At 37.5% G+C, this 14,178-nt stretch overlaps 1 protein-coding gene across 1 annotated transcript in view; it reads left to right on the top strand.

The window, feature by feature from the left end:
* Positions 1 to 14,178, top strand: part of ADCY2 (adenylate cyclase 2) — a 430,840-nt gene that overhangs the window by 145,870 nt on the left and 270,792 nt on the right. The window lies entirely within an intron of this gene.

The raw sequence follows: 14,178 nt of genomic DNA, 5'->3' as shown, positions 1-14,178 counted from the left end.
CTCTTCCACCCCCAAGTCACTGCCTGAGTTTCTTTCTGTGGTGTTCATCCTCTTTGCACAAGTGGGACATCCAGATGTCATCTTGAGCATTGTCTTTTGAAATTTATGGCCTTGAAACCTCTGAATGAGCCTGAATTGAAGGTATTCAAGCATGATTCTTATGGAGAACAATGATGGGAAAAAGTCTGCCTGAATTCCACTAACAATTTTCTAATATTTAACTTTTATCATTTGTTTCATTCTTTGTTTTAAAAACTATAGGAGCATTTTGTGCCATTATTGATTTTCTTTTTGTTCCCATTGATTTTTAACAGTGCTTGGGGAAAGGTCAAGATTATGATTAAGTGTGGCCTAAAAACACATATTTGGCCTCCTTCTGCAGCTAGCCACTGTTTAATAAAAAATTTTTTTCTTGCCTTCTCAATGACTTATAACAAGCAAATTAAAATATAAGATAAAATGTGAATTTTTAAAATGTGAAGGCAGATAGTAAATCTCTCTTCGCAGAACTACTAGAATGTATAGACAATTTAATGCCTAGGTTTACATAGTCTTTAAACACAGTTATTGTAACATAATGGGGAATGTCCATAGGTCAGAAAGTACATGTGCTCCGTACATTTGGCGGCTGGCAGAGCACCTGGTGCCCCTGGAGTGGGGTGCTTGGTCCCTTCTTGGGAGAAACTACATACTGTTGCCATGATCCCAATAACAGCCACCTTTGTGTCTTGCTAGCTTCCCCTAACCCCACTGAATTATTCAGTTTCTCCAAGGTGCTATTTTATATCTTCTTTAACTCTGTGAATGGGTTTTTAATTTTTTTTAATGATATCCTAACTATTTGATACATAGGAAAAACTATCAATTTGAATATTTGTAGCTTCTAACAGGCCAGCTAATTGAACACTCTTAATAATCCTATTTTTGTTCTGTTTTCTTTGCCACATGAATGATTATGTCTGTGAATAAAAATTTATAATTATATTATAATTTATAATAATTTCCATATTTATATCTCTTATTTGTTTTCATTCGATCCTGGAAAGTCATTCAGTAAAGTGGGGGGGAAATAGACATTCTTGTGTGTCATCTGATTTTAGTGGAAAGGCTTGTCTGGCTTACCTTCAGTGTGATCCTTGCAGAGTTTCATTTGCTGAGGTAATTCACTGTGCTTGATGCTGAACAGGAAATATGTCAGTCTTTTATATTTTACTTAGATAGTTTATAAAAGTAATTCCTTTGGATCATCCCTGTTAAGAACACACACACACACACACACACACACGCACACACACACATACAAAAGGAAGGAGAGAAGGAGGAGTCTTTAAATAGTAGATAAACAATCTGATGACACTGACGAAAACATGTTTCAAAAAGAAAAGCCTGTTCGTTAAAAATTTAAGAACCTCAAGGCTTTAAATTTTTTACAAAACAGTTCCCTTTTCTTACATTCTCAGTGTATTTATGGACTATTTTCTGTACTCATCCTAGGAATCCACTCATAAGTCATTAGGTCTTCTTTGTTGTGTTTTCCAAAACTGCCCTTATAGACTAATGTCAGATATTCAGTCCAGCTGAGAAGAATGTTGAAGCATCCTCCTGCACGGCAGCGTTTACTGGTATTTTTATTTTATCATTTTAAATTCTGGGTCTCAGATTTAATCAGCATATTTTGCTGTCCTGCAGGCTGCTTTAAATGCATCGTATCGGTCTTGTTCTCTTTCCTGACATTTTGGGAGGCAGATTTAATCTTTGATCTCACCATATTTGGAATCTATTCACAAAATTTGCAATCTGTGACATTTGCTTTTTAAAAAGTAAAGTTAAAAGGAATTAGCAAATCACACCACTTAAACAGGAACCAATATAAACTAGCTAAATATGTATGAATGTCCTTCCATAAATGTCATCTGCATTTATGACTGACGGAAATCCTCCATCCTCCATAGTTTTCCAGGGTCCAGTGACATAGACTTCATAAAAGGTAAATAAAAAATAAAACATGCAGGTGAGACATAGGATGAGTACACCCCATGGAAGAGAGCCCGGCTTTTACCCCGAGCATCCCTGAGCCCAGAGGAGAGGCTGCCTATGTGCCCTTTAGGCTTGGGACATTTTCCTACGTATGCCTACTCCAAAGTTACAACCCACATTTTTTTTTTTTTTTTTTTTTTGCGGTATGTGGGCCTCTCATTGTTGTGCCCTCTCCCGTTGCGGAGCACAGGCTCTGGACGCACAGGCCCAGCAGCCATGGCTCACAGGCGCAGCCACTCTGCGGCATGTGGGATCTTCCCGGACCGGGGCACTAACCTGTGTCCCCTGCATCGGCAGGCGGACTCTCAACAACTGCGCCACCAGGGAAGCCCACAACCCACTTTTTTGAAATCTCCTGTTTGATTCTTAAAATCAAAATCTGCAGACTGCCCTCTTGATGGTTGCAGTCCTCTTGATGGTATATTCATAGCTGGCTTAATATATGGAGGCTTTTAAAAGCCATACATATAAAATAGAATGACTCATATAATTTTATATAACCTAGACAAAAATAGGATCTTCCAGAGTTGATAAGAAGACCACACTACTTGTGTCTGGTGAGGATTCATCTCAGGTCAGCATGAAAAGCACAAGGCAAGGATGCTGTAAATGAGAGCCAGGAGCTTTACAGCTTTACAACCCAGTGCTGCCTTGGGTAGTGCCTGGTCTTCAGTTTTACATTATATCTTAAAATTCGTTGCACATGACCATCTCCATGTTCTAAGGTTTTGGGGAGCGAGGACCCTAGTGTTTTCAACTTTGTATCTCCACAGCACCCTCCCTGTTGTTTATAGTCAATAAATGTTGGTTGGTTGAGTGAATAATCAGGTAGGCTGGGTGTTACAATTGAGTTAAGCAAAGACTCCTCCTGCTTTTATCCCAAGTACCATCCCAAGCACAGCCCATAGAGAAAGAAGGTTTTTTTTTCTAATTGCACATTCAGACATATCTTGATTACGTGTGATGCTTACGTCCATATTCCTATTTGATTTTTAAATGAATTTATTTAAATCGATTATTTTTAAAAGGTTAATTCTATAGAAGGCAGTCTTTGTGACCATAGTTAAGATGTTCTTTCTCCCCCTGAACATGGTAGCTTTAATTACTCAACGCATTTTTCCACAAACAGTTTAGTAAGGTTATCTGTTGATCTGGTGCCATTGCTGAGTCAAGAACTATCCTTGCAATTCAGCATAAGGACACATTTACGGACTACGTTCAGAGGATAAAAGATTTAAGATTCACTTCTTATTATAACAAGAGAGGTATTGTAATATGAGTAACATACCTATAGAGAAAGTCAAGGAATTCATTGTACTTTAAGTGGAAAGAGTCGGATAGCACACCCACAGAGTTGCCAGCATGCTGTACATTAACCCATATGCTTCTCATAGCAGCCCTGGAGGCACAAAGAAGGTGGCTAATTTGCCCCAGGCCACCCAGCTGGGTGGTGGTAGAGCTAGGAGTCCACCCCGTGTGGGGTGTTCAGAACCTGTGGTCTTCATGGTGGCATCAGGGGAGCTGCCCTCTGATCTCAGTCACTGTTTCTCTGCAGTGATGGCCTGTTCTCCTGAACCTGAAATGGTCACTGAGTCTTGGTGCCTGCTAAGAGCCCTGGGCTTGGCGGGAAGGCACGTTATAAGTCACTTAGTTAGACTCCACGCATTGCTGCCACCCAACAAAACTCAAATAAACCACAGTGAAGGATCACCCCAAAGGAAATGGAAGGTTTCATTCTGTTCTTGAAGATGCACAAAAACAAAACCTAAAGCCAGAAATGCAGGACTATTACCAAGAGACATTCAATAAGCATTAACTGATACTACAAATGATGGAGACTTCAAGAAAGTACAATATTGAATAAAGGTCTCTCTGTTTTCTACAGGGTGAATTTTCTAGTGGGAGCATTTATGTGTGAAAATTGTCACTTCACTGATCTTCTTCCAAAGGGAAGTGCTGGAGCAGGTGGAGGTGAACTTGCTCTTAATAAGGCCAAACCCTCAGAGACCAGAATAGCATGCACGCACATGCGCAAACACACACACACACACACACAGCTGTATCAACCCACACGCCAGCAGGTGTGCTGACTCCTTGGCTCACTTGCTGGAGTAAGAGGAAAAGTTATGCCTTTCCTCTTGCCTCGTTCCTTTAGGGCTGGTCTATTGACATTCGCAAGTTAATTGTGAATTCACTTGGTATTATTCAAGAGTCTTTCAAAGCACACATAAATGAAATGCTGGGCAGCTCATTAAGACACTCATCAGCAGTGCTTTCCGTTTCTTTTCAAAGCTAGAGAAATAAATGCAGAATTGAGGAGTTTTCATCAGGCGTATCTTTTTTATGTGCTGAAATAACTTATGGACTGCCTTCGTTAGGATCAATTCTTTATGGCACCCACTTTAGTTCATATCAATAGGCAGATGAATAATGCCTGTGTAAAATCTATTTTAAGCCACTATTTTCTCCAACATCAGTTTGCTTCACAAGTTTTGAAAAGAGAAACATCTTCTCTTCCAAAAATATGTCATGCTCATATAGTTGATGGAACTACAAAGTAAATTTGATTTACAGGGGCCACCTGGATACATAACAAATAGGCTAGCATCTCCCAAATGCTTGGGTGTTCACACACCCAAGTCTCCACGATGCTCTCCATAGAAGAAGGGTCTTGTGTCCAAATGGATGGCTCTGTACTGTCTGCTCTCCTGTGAAATCCCATTACCAATTTAAGATTAACAGCTCTCTGAGCCAGTCTGTCCCGCTTTCCCGGATAATAATTTAACACTTCTTAACACCCCCAGTTCTCAGAAAAAAAAAATGCTTTGAGAAAACCAACTTAGCTTTCTTCAACTAAGATAAAAAATAAATCTAGAATGTTCTTATGTTTCTAATAATGAGCAAAAAGTATTCTGCAAAGAGGATTTTTCTCCTGGAGTAAGGGAAGCACTGGTACAAGCGTACATGAGGGAAGGAGAATTTGGGTTCAGCGAGGATGTCAGCTGAGGTGGGTCAGAACATCCTGAGGACAGCTGTAAATAGTCATCTATAATGCAAGTCCCCAGCATGATAAGATGCTGTAAGAGGAAAGGGTACTGTTCTTAGGAGACACAGAACACCTCCAAATCTATTTTCTTCTTACACTATGATTCTGCAGACATGAACTCCACTTTGCAAACCAATCTGCAGCACCCCGGAGCCTCCGTGAGGCCTGGGAAGATGCTGGATGGAGGGACTGTTCTCCCTCCTCAGGGGCTAGAGTGTCACACTGTGGACCTCAGATTCCTCAATGGCAGAATGAGGGAATTGGTCACTGCATGACCTTGTCTAGTATTCTAGGATTTTGCCAGTGAAGTTATAAAGTAACAATATTTGGAAGTTTCCAAGTATATAATATTTTTGGTCTTGGAAATAATAAAGTGGCTAAGTCTATGATAATTTTTCATTAGAGTTTATTATTTCAATAATATGTTGATCAGTCTTACTAATTTTTGGTAAAATTTATTTTAAAATAATTTTAAAGAGATTACAAGAACAACTCTATCACATAGCCAATATTTAAATTTGGGAGATTCTTTTCAGTCTAGATCCATCTGTTGCCATAGCACTTTTTTAGGGCTAATCATGATATACAGATAATTTTTTCTCTACTTTTTAGATGATAAGTTAGATAAAATTTTGCTCATGTGTAAAGGGTTTACACTCATCTTTTTTATTGCTGCAGCCTTTGATTCTTAAAAGTTTTGCTCTTGTACTGTCTTTGGACGGTTAGTCATTCAGCAGTTAGTTTTGCTATTTGTGTTCCTCTGAATTACTGCCTTAGAACAAGTAGGATTGTCTCACAAAACTCTTCCTAGTTTCTGCTGTTTCAAGTACAACAAATTTGCTTGCAATCGATTTTGGCATTTCTTTAATTTTTTTCCTAAGATGGTAAGTAATAACTTATATCTTAGGAATTTGTGTCTTTTTTACTTTAATTACTAATGAAACTGACATTTTTTCAAGGATCATTTACTTCTTTATAGTTCATGCTGTGTAAACCTGGAACCTCTTGCCTTTTAGGGATGTGGTTTTGTTAATGAGTCCAGTTCTTTATGCAGTTTAGATATTCAATCTCACCTGTCATATTTATCTCTGCTGTTTCCTAATTCTTCCTTTAATCTTAGTTTACTTGGGTTTCATTGTACTGAAGTACCTAATATTTATATAATCATTTCGTCTCTGTATTTAGTCAATCCACATTTTCTTCTTTGGTGAATACCTATCTATATAATTCATTATATCAAACCACGGAAACAAAAATAAAAATCTGACCTGGACCCCCCTTTCAAAAAAGCTCGGATGTGTAAATCTCTGTCACAGGCAGAACTGCCTTCTCTCCCTTTTTCCACCTTTTCCATTATAATTAATTCTGTTCCTTTAAGAGAACAACATTCTAGATTTTGTTTTTTAATATTTTGTGTTCTGATTTTTACAAATATTTCACTTCTTGTCCATTTGGCACTTAATGTAGTATGTGAAGAGAGCTCAAAATCCAAGTAAAGTTTTCCTTTTATTAATACGTGTTCTCCCAGCACCGTTGATTTCGTAACTGATTCATCTCCACATCATCACGGCAATCTTACTTTATAAAATATAGCTGTTTTCTATAACTCAGGCTCTGAACTTTGACTCTTCAGTGTCTCAGTTTAATCACAGGCATAACTCTTTATTAAGTCTCTAGTAAGATAATTTAAAAGAAAGTTAAATGACTGTAAGTGGTGTTATCCTTAGGGCTGTTACTATAATTAGCATGTTGACAGCCCTTTGCTCTTTTAAGTCATTTTTCCTAGGCCATGGAAATTAGGTCATCTGAGTGCCTGGTCTCACTTCCAGAGGTGTACTATGGCTTTATGGTGAATTTCTCATTGGGAATGAAAACAAATTCCAAGGTTGGTGGTGTTGATGCATGACCTTGGTTTTTGCTCCTACCACGGGTGAGAATTCCTTACCAGAAAGGCCTGTGTTTGATGCTGCTGCCAGAGCTGAAATGTCTTCCTCCTTGGAGATGAAATACGGGACTTTAGAGTTTTCTAATTACATCAGAAACTATTCACCAGCTCTCTTTACGGCCCAGTTCATGAGCTAGGTGAACTTTTACTTAATTCTATTCAACTGACAACTGTTCTAGAAAATGTCATATTTTTTGTAGCTGCGTAGCTTCCTTTTGTGTGTGAGGAATATATTTTTCTTATTTCTTCAGCCATGATTTAATAGACCAGGTGTGACATTAAGTTAACACCTGTAGACTTCTCAATCTTTCAAGTTAAATTGGGGTAATAAAACCTGCAATGTCTATTCATCGGCTGATTGTCAAATAAACAGATGGTTATGATAGAGCTTTGACTGTAATGTGCTACTAAAACATAAGTTATTTTTCATTAAGAGGCTGTCCCTCCTTAATAGTTATAGACCAAAGTGCATTACACTGGGGCCATATGCTCTAGTGGAGGCGTGGACATGGGAACAGGCAATCCCAGTTCAATGTGGTGAGTGCCAGGTAGCACCAGAGAGAGAGCTCCGCAAAGCCTAGGGTGGGTGGGGAAAGCTCCTTAGAAGAGAGCACCACAGAACTAAGCCTGGAAGGCCCAGGTTACTACACATACAAGCACTGAGATCTAAGAGTACAGATATGTTCCTTGAACCTACACCTGCTGTAAGTGGTTTGACCTGCCTTGGGGGTGTGGGTGAGATCTTACAGATAAATGATGCTTAAAAAAGTCTCGGGCCATATCATTAAAAACATACGTAGTCTATGACAAATAATTTGGCCTTCAAAAGATAGGCACTAAAGACACAATTAATTGAAACAATGCAAGGACATGACCCAAGAGTCCTGGAAAACATACGTAAATGCCTACTATCCAAACACTCCACAGCTCCCGCCCAGGTGTGTAGCGAAGTTTCTTCAGTTACCAGTTGACTTTTCTTAGCTGACTCCCCACTATTCCTGCTTTTCTTCATCACCAAGTTACTTGGCATAAACAATATTTGAAGCTTGGTTTTCATATCCCATTAGTCTATGTGACTTCTGTCCCAGTCGTTATTGAACTGCTGTCTCTAAGGTGGCTGTGGTTCTCCAGGTAACAAGCTCATAGTTGAAATGGTGAACTGTTTGGGTTTAAGAAGAAAAGAAAGATTGGTCGTCTGCCTTTGGAGAAACAAAGACGATTGATGCTAATGACCAAAGCAAGGCTATTGAGAATTAAATCTCAGTCTAATTTAGCCTTGCTGATTTAGTCTTCCATTCACAGAAGTTCAGGAACGTTCATTCTGGTTTGAAGATGAAAATTTTTCAGTAGGCGAAGATTAATAGTACCATTAATAATCTTGGAAATGTAAGGAGCCCTGGATATCTTATGAAGCAATCTCATTGATTTTATAGAAGAAGAAACTAATTAAGTGACTTGCTTAAGGTCACACAACCTTTTCATTCCTGTAAATATAGCCATCTGACTTCTGCTTAAATATTTCATGTAAGCTTTTCCCTAAAGGTCAGATTCCAAACCAGAGTGAATTAGTGATTCATCGAGAATCTGTGACCACAATGTCTGGCAGTCATACACTTTTGGAGACAAAATGAAAGCACAGAGAAACATGGATCAAAACTGGTTGGTTCCTTGACTTTTTGACTAGAACCACTGAACTGTGGGTTACACATCATAAGAAACTTAAATGGACCAGCTAAAATATTTCAGTGTTCTGTAATATTGTTGTAATAAATATAGTTTAACATAACATGTCTTTGCTGTAGCATTTGATGTAGCCATCACAATTGGGACTTCTGTAAGACTAGGAAACATAGAGTGGACATTCCCTCCTAATTCAGTATGTCATGAGTGGGTGAACCAGTGCTTTGAAACATGAGTTGAAGCCATTAAATGGGGGCCAAAAATAAGGATGAGATGAAAAAGAAATGCAGAAGAAAAAGACAATAGATAATTAATAGCTATGTAATATAAGGAGGACCCAAGGCATTAAAAAAGAACAAATACAAAACCAAAAGCTTGTATTTAGGAGGAAAGAATAAAACCACACAGGAATAAATAAATATTTTAAGCCCCCATGCTACAGAATTTCACCCTTTCTCCTAGACTATGGCTTTTGAAACTTTCTTTGAAATCTCAATATATCGGTAATAATTCAAATATTATATTATTTCAACTTAGCTTCATGGTAGTAGGACTGTGGTGTTATTTATTTTGTGTTAAAAAAAAATGGTGACACAGGGCAGCAGACATCTGTCTTTGACTTATAAATGTTCTTTCATTATTAGGCCCTGAGCCTTCAGTCTTACAGGGTCCCAGAAACACTCTTTTTGTTCATTCATTGATTGTTGATTCTCCCAGAAACATTCTTAGCTGATATGTCACTAGAGATTTATTGCAAAACTCAGAAGCAATAACTTGCACTTTGGAACATATGTACTATGTGAATCATTTTCTTTTATGGAATCTAAAGCTTAGGTTCCATCTATGGAAAGCAATGTTGCTCAGCATTTTCTTCACTACATTTAAAAAGATGACTCTTATTGTTGGCTTTTTAAGCAAAAGACAACAAGACCCCATTTTTTATTGATTTATAAATTTTCTGTGAAACACTGGTGCTGCTGGAGCTGTGTGAAATGGCCAATTTGACTTATGAACCATTGGTTCCCAGCTCACTCAACAGCACAAGATCTGAAGTATTTTTCATAATTAGTAAAGGTGAACGTTACAACTTTTTTAGGTTTGTATCACTGCCAGTCTTTCCCTTTAAAAGTCCATCCACAGGGAGGGGATATGGGGATATATGTACACATATAGCTGATTCACTTTGCTATACAGCAGAAACTAACACAACATTGTAAAGTAATTATACTCCAATAAAGATGTAAAAAAAAAAAAAAAGTCCATCCACAAAAGTTGTCCTGGAACTTCTCCTGGAAACTGTGGCCCAGTGCCAGTATCCATGACATCAATGTCAGAGGTGAGCCCTGGGAGAAGATTCAAAGGAGATACCGCTTTCAGAGAAAAATTTAGGATGGCTCTTAAACAAGAAAACAAGCAAATTGAGATTACTTAGATGAAAAACAAAGCAAGATTTGGAGCATTTTTGACAGTTAAAAAAATACAAGTATATTAGCAATTAGAAAAATACCATTAACCTGAAATCATAAATGTAATTCTCAAATGAGATATTAGTAGTAGTTTAAACTTCAAATTAAAAAGTTATTGTATTATTCAGTTATAAAAGCTCCATTTCATTCTGCCATGTGTCATCTATTTCTTTCCTAAGACTTTCCATTATTGTATTGATTTCCAAAGTGTTTGCCCTTACTTCTTGGAGGTTGGTTATAATAGCTCTTTTAAAGTCTTTGATAATTTTAACATCTCTAATATATCAGGATCAGTATCTGTTGATTTTCCTTTTACTTGTGAGTTGAGATTTTCTTAGACCTTAGGAATTTGGCATTGATCCTTGGACATTTTGAGTATTATGTTACAGGATTTGGGGTCTTGTTTAATTCCTAAGGAGAATGTTGTTTGCTTGTTTTAACAATTGACGAGGTTAGTTACAGGCTGCAGGGTTTTTTTTTTTTAAATTTTATTTAACTGATTCTTTTGTATTAAGAATTGTATTAATTACTGTTATGGGCTGAATTGTGTTGCTCCCCACCCCCAAATTCATATTTTGAAGTCTTAACCCCCAGTGCCTCAGAAGGTGACTCTTTCTGGAGATAGAGTCTTTAAAGGGGTATTTAAGGTTAAGTGAGGTCATTAAGGTGGGCTCTAATCTAATATAACTGGTATCCTTATAAGAGGCTATTAGGGCACAGACACACAGAGGGGAAAAAGCAGCATGAAGACATCAGAAGAAGTCCATGTACAAGCTAAGGAGAGAGGCCTCAAAAGAAACCAACCCTGCCCACACCTTGATCTCAGACTTCCAGCCTCAAGAACTGTGAGAAAACAAATTTCTGTTTTGTAAATCACCTGGTACATAGTCATTATTATGGAAGCCTGAGCCGAGTAATGTATTTAGATTTGATATTATTTGGTCATTATTTGAAGAAATTTGAGGCTTGGTATCTTTAAAATTCACCTTATTAAGCTAGTGACGTGACATTATGAAAACTCGTGTTCACATAAGGTACAAGAAATTACTGAATGTATTTTCTGGAGAGGGTAACTTGGGGGTGTGTGTCATGAGAGTCGTTCTTAGAATGGTGACAAATAATCACCCCTTTTCCATGCTGCAGGGGAAATGGATGTACGGTTCTAAAAAGAGTAACACGTGGGAAAAGACTTTCTTATTTGACTACATGAGTTTTTAATTTCTTTGCATTGCATGGAAATTATTCTAAACAATAATATAATCATATAAAAAGCTGGGAAAACATTTGCAGCATCTGCAGTACAGAGTTGATTTCCTTAATGGATAAAGGAATGTTTTCAAATGAATTAAAAAAACAGTTATAGGCTGGGGGAGAGAAGACACACAAGCTATGGATATGGAGCAATTCTCTCTCTCTCTCTCTCTCTCTCACACACACACACACACACATACCCCAACAGGTGTGAATATAATATTCACAATGTTTAAATTAAAGCATTTGCAAAGTGGCAAGGCTTTCAGATAAATGTAAAACCCAGAGTTGATGAGAATGTATGCAAATAGGCCCATGACCTTTAAATTGGATCCCATATTTGTAGGGCAATCTGTTACCATATAACAATGACCTTCACAGTAGAATGCCCTTTGACACGCCCAGTGACGCTTGTCATCCTGTATCCGAAGGAAATACCAATGAATTTGTGTAAAACTTTAGCTTCCAAGAATGTTTATCACAGTATATTTTATAATGGCAAAAAGTGGAAAGAATGAAATATCTGACTGTAGGGGTTGGGTTAAATAAAGTTTGTTACATTTGAATATAATATAAAGACTTTGCAGATTAATAATGGGGGAATATTTATTTACATTATTATGTGAAAAACAAGATTCTGAATCTTGGGACTATTACCATTCTTTTTTTTGAAAGAAAAATAGCTGGATATGAATACCAACTATTGGAAGGACGTTCATGAAAATACTGAAATGGATTGTGTTGAATTACAGGTATTTGGATCATAAGTAACTTTTAATATTTTCTTTTGGATTATCTGTTTTCTATGCTTTAAAATAAGCATATAAGATATATAGTGCTATTTTTTAAAACTCAGTATGGTTTATTTAATATAAAAATATGTTGCAGAAACAGTCGTGCTGTGGTTGCTTTGATTTCATAAAGGTAATGTAGAATTTCTGAAATGCAAAGTGTCTTTACAGTCACTTTTTGTAGTTCCTGCTCTTATTTTGTTGATTTAACTGAAGCTTAGCTCTTATCTTAAATATTTCTAAACCTTAGGACTTCCAGAGTCAGAATAATAGATATTTTGTTCCTGTGCATACCTTTGATAAAGCCATTCGTTTTATATTGACTCTTTTAGAATGGGACTAAGGTCTACATAGCCAATTATGGGTCAGTTAAGAAAATTAAATTTCAATTGTATTTTTACAATCAAATATGTATCATGGACTATCTTTACCAAAATGTTCTATTTTCAAATCAAGGCTTAAGAAAAGTCTAATGTACTATAAATAATCAGATCTATTGAAAAACACAATTGATATTTTTAAAATGAATTACCTTTAACATGACATTGTTGTTTTTCAAGAAATAATGACCTGTTCCTGAGAGTGTGTGTGTGTGTGTGTGTCTGTCTGTCTGTCTGTCTGTTTTTGACAAGTGGGTCTATTCTTTTTCTATTTACTAAAGCAACAAGGAAGCATTGTGTCGTGTAGAATATGCTAGAATGGATCCTCTGGGTATGGTGTTCTGGGTTGAGATTTCTGCACCAGAAGTCTGCGAGTCTGAGCACCTTCTGCTTCCCTCCCCCAGTCCCCATTGAAGAGGAGCCAAAAATGCTTTCTTTCTGGCTCATTCTGCTGCACACAGGCCCTCCCAGGAGGCGGGTGGCATCAACAGAGCTGTCACAGGGCTGCCACAGGTGGTTCTGTGCTAAATCTGCAGCTCAGAGTGTGCCTCCTTGGGGGAGGGGTAAGGTGGCTGGAAACTGTGCTCATGTCACTCCAGAGACACTCCCTGTGGGTCGGTGGGCAGAGGCCGCTCGTTAATTACAGCTGGTGGAGGCTCCCCGCGTCTCCTTCTTGCATCTGCATCTCCAGGTTTGCATTTGGAATCCACAGGACAGTGATGTGCTAGAGGGTTTGGGTGAAACAGGGTTACAAAACATCAGGAATCCTCTCATGATAGCTGGCATAAGAGCTTGTAATACCATCCAAGAATTCCAAGGTTTCTCGGGTAAATAAAAATCATAGCTACCATTTTATAATGCTTGCTGTGTGTAGACACTGTAAAAAGCCATAGTACTTAACACATAATTTTGTTTTAAATGCACAAAATGGCAGTATTCCTACTATACAGGATATGAAACTGAGACTCAGGTAATTGAAGTAATTTGCTAGTTGTCACACAGCTTGTAAATGAAGACAGAAATTGAACCATTTTATTCACTACACCCCCCCCCCATAGACATCATTGTTAAGGGCTCTCTTAACTAGGGGATTTATTCTAAGCACATTCCCAAATATTAAACATATTTTGTCTAACAAGTAGAGCCAGCAAACCTATTTAAAGTTGTCACACTATTTGGGGGAAAAGTTCTGTGTGAGTGTGGTTTACCTGCATAGATTTATCTTTACTGAATATGTAACTTTTTAACATCACGTCACCTTTCAGTGTGTATCTTCATTAAGAAGTTTCAATATTTCAGGGTGCTCAATTCCTTTCTAGTTAATTTATATTGAAATTTATTCTTTTTTCCTTGAGTTCATGATAGAGATGCTGTTAATCTCTCAAGTTTTTAGAGTATCTCATATTCCAAGCATTAGTTGGTCTCTGCTAGGCAGAGAAATGAGACCGTTGAAGTATGTCAGGGTGGCCAAGGAAAGCCAGTCTGAATAGGTCAAGTTTTAGGGCAGACCTGTGGGATGAGAATGATTATATTACATTAAAGTAAATAAGCATTTCAATTTTAATCGAATATCAGATATATG

Source organism: Neophocaena asiaeorientalis, unplaced genomic scaffold (assembly GCF_003031525.2).
Source record: "Neophocaena asiaeorientalis asiaeorientalis breed wild unplaced genomic scaffold, Neophocaena_asiaeorientalis_V1.1 scaffold52, whole genome shotgun sequence".
Classification (NCBI taxonomy): Eukaryota; Metazoa; Chordata; class Mammalia; order Artiodactyla; family Phocoenidae; genus Neophocaena; species Neophocaena asiaeorientalis.
The sequence above is the reverse complement of the archived record's forward strand: the minus strand, read 5'-3'. Positions and strand labels throughout refer to the sequence as shown.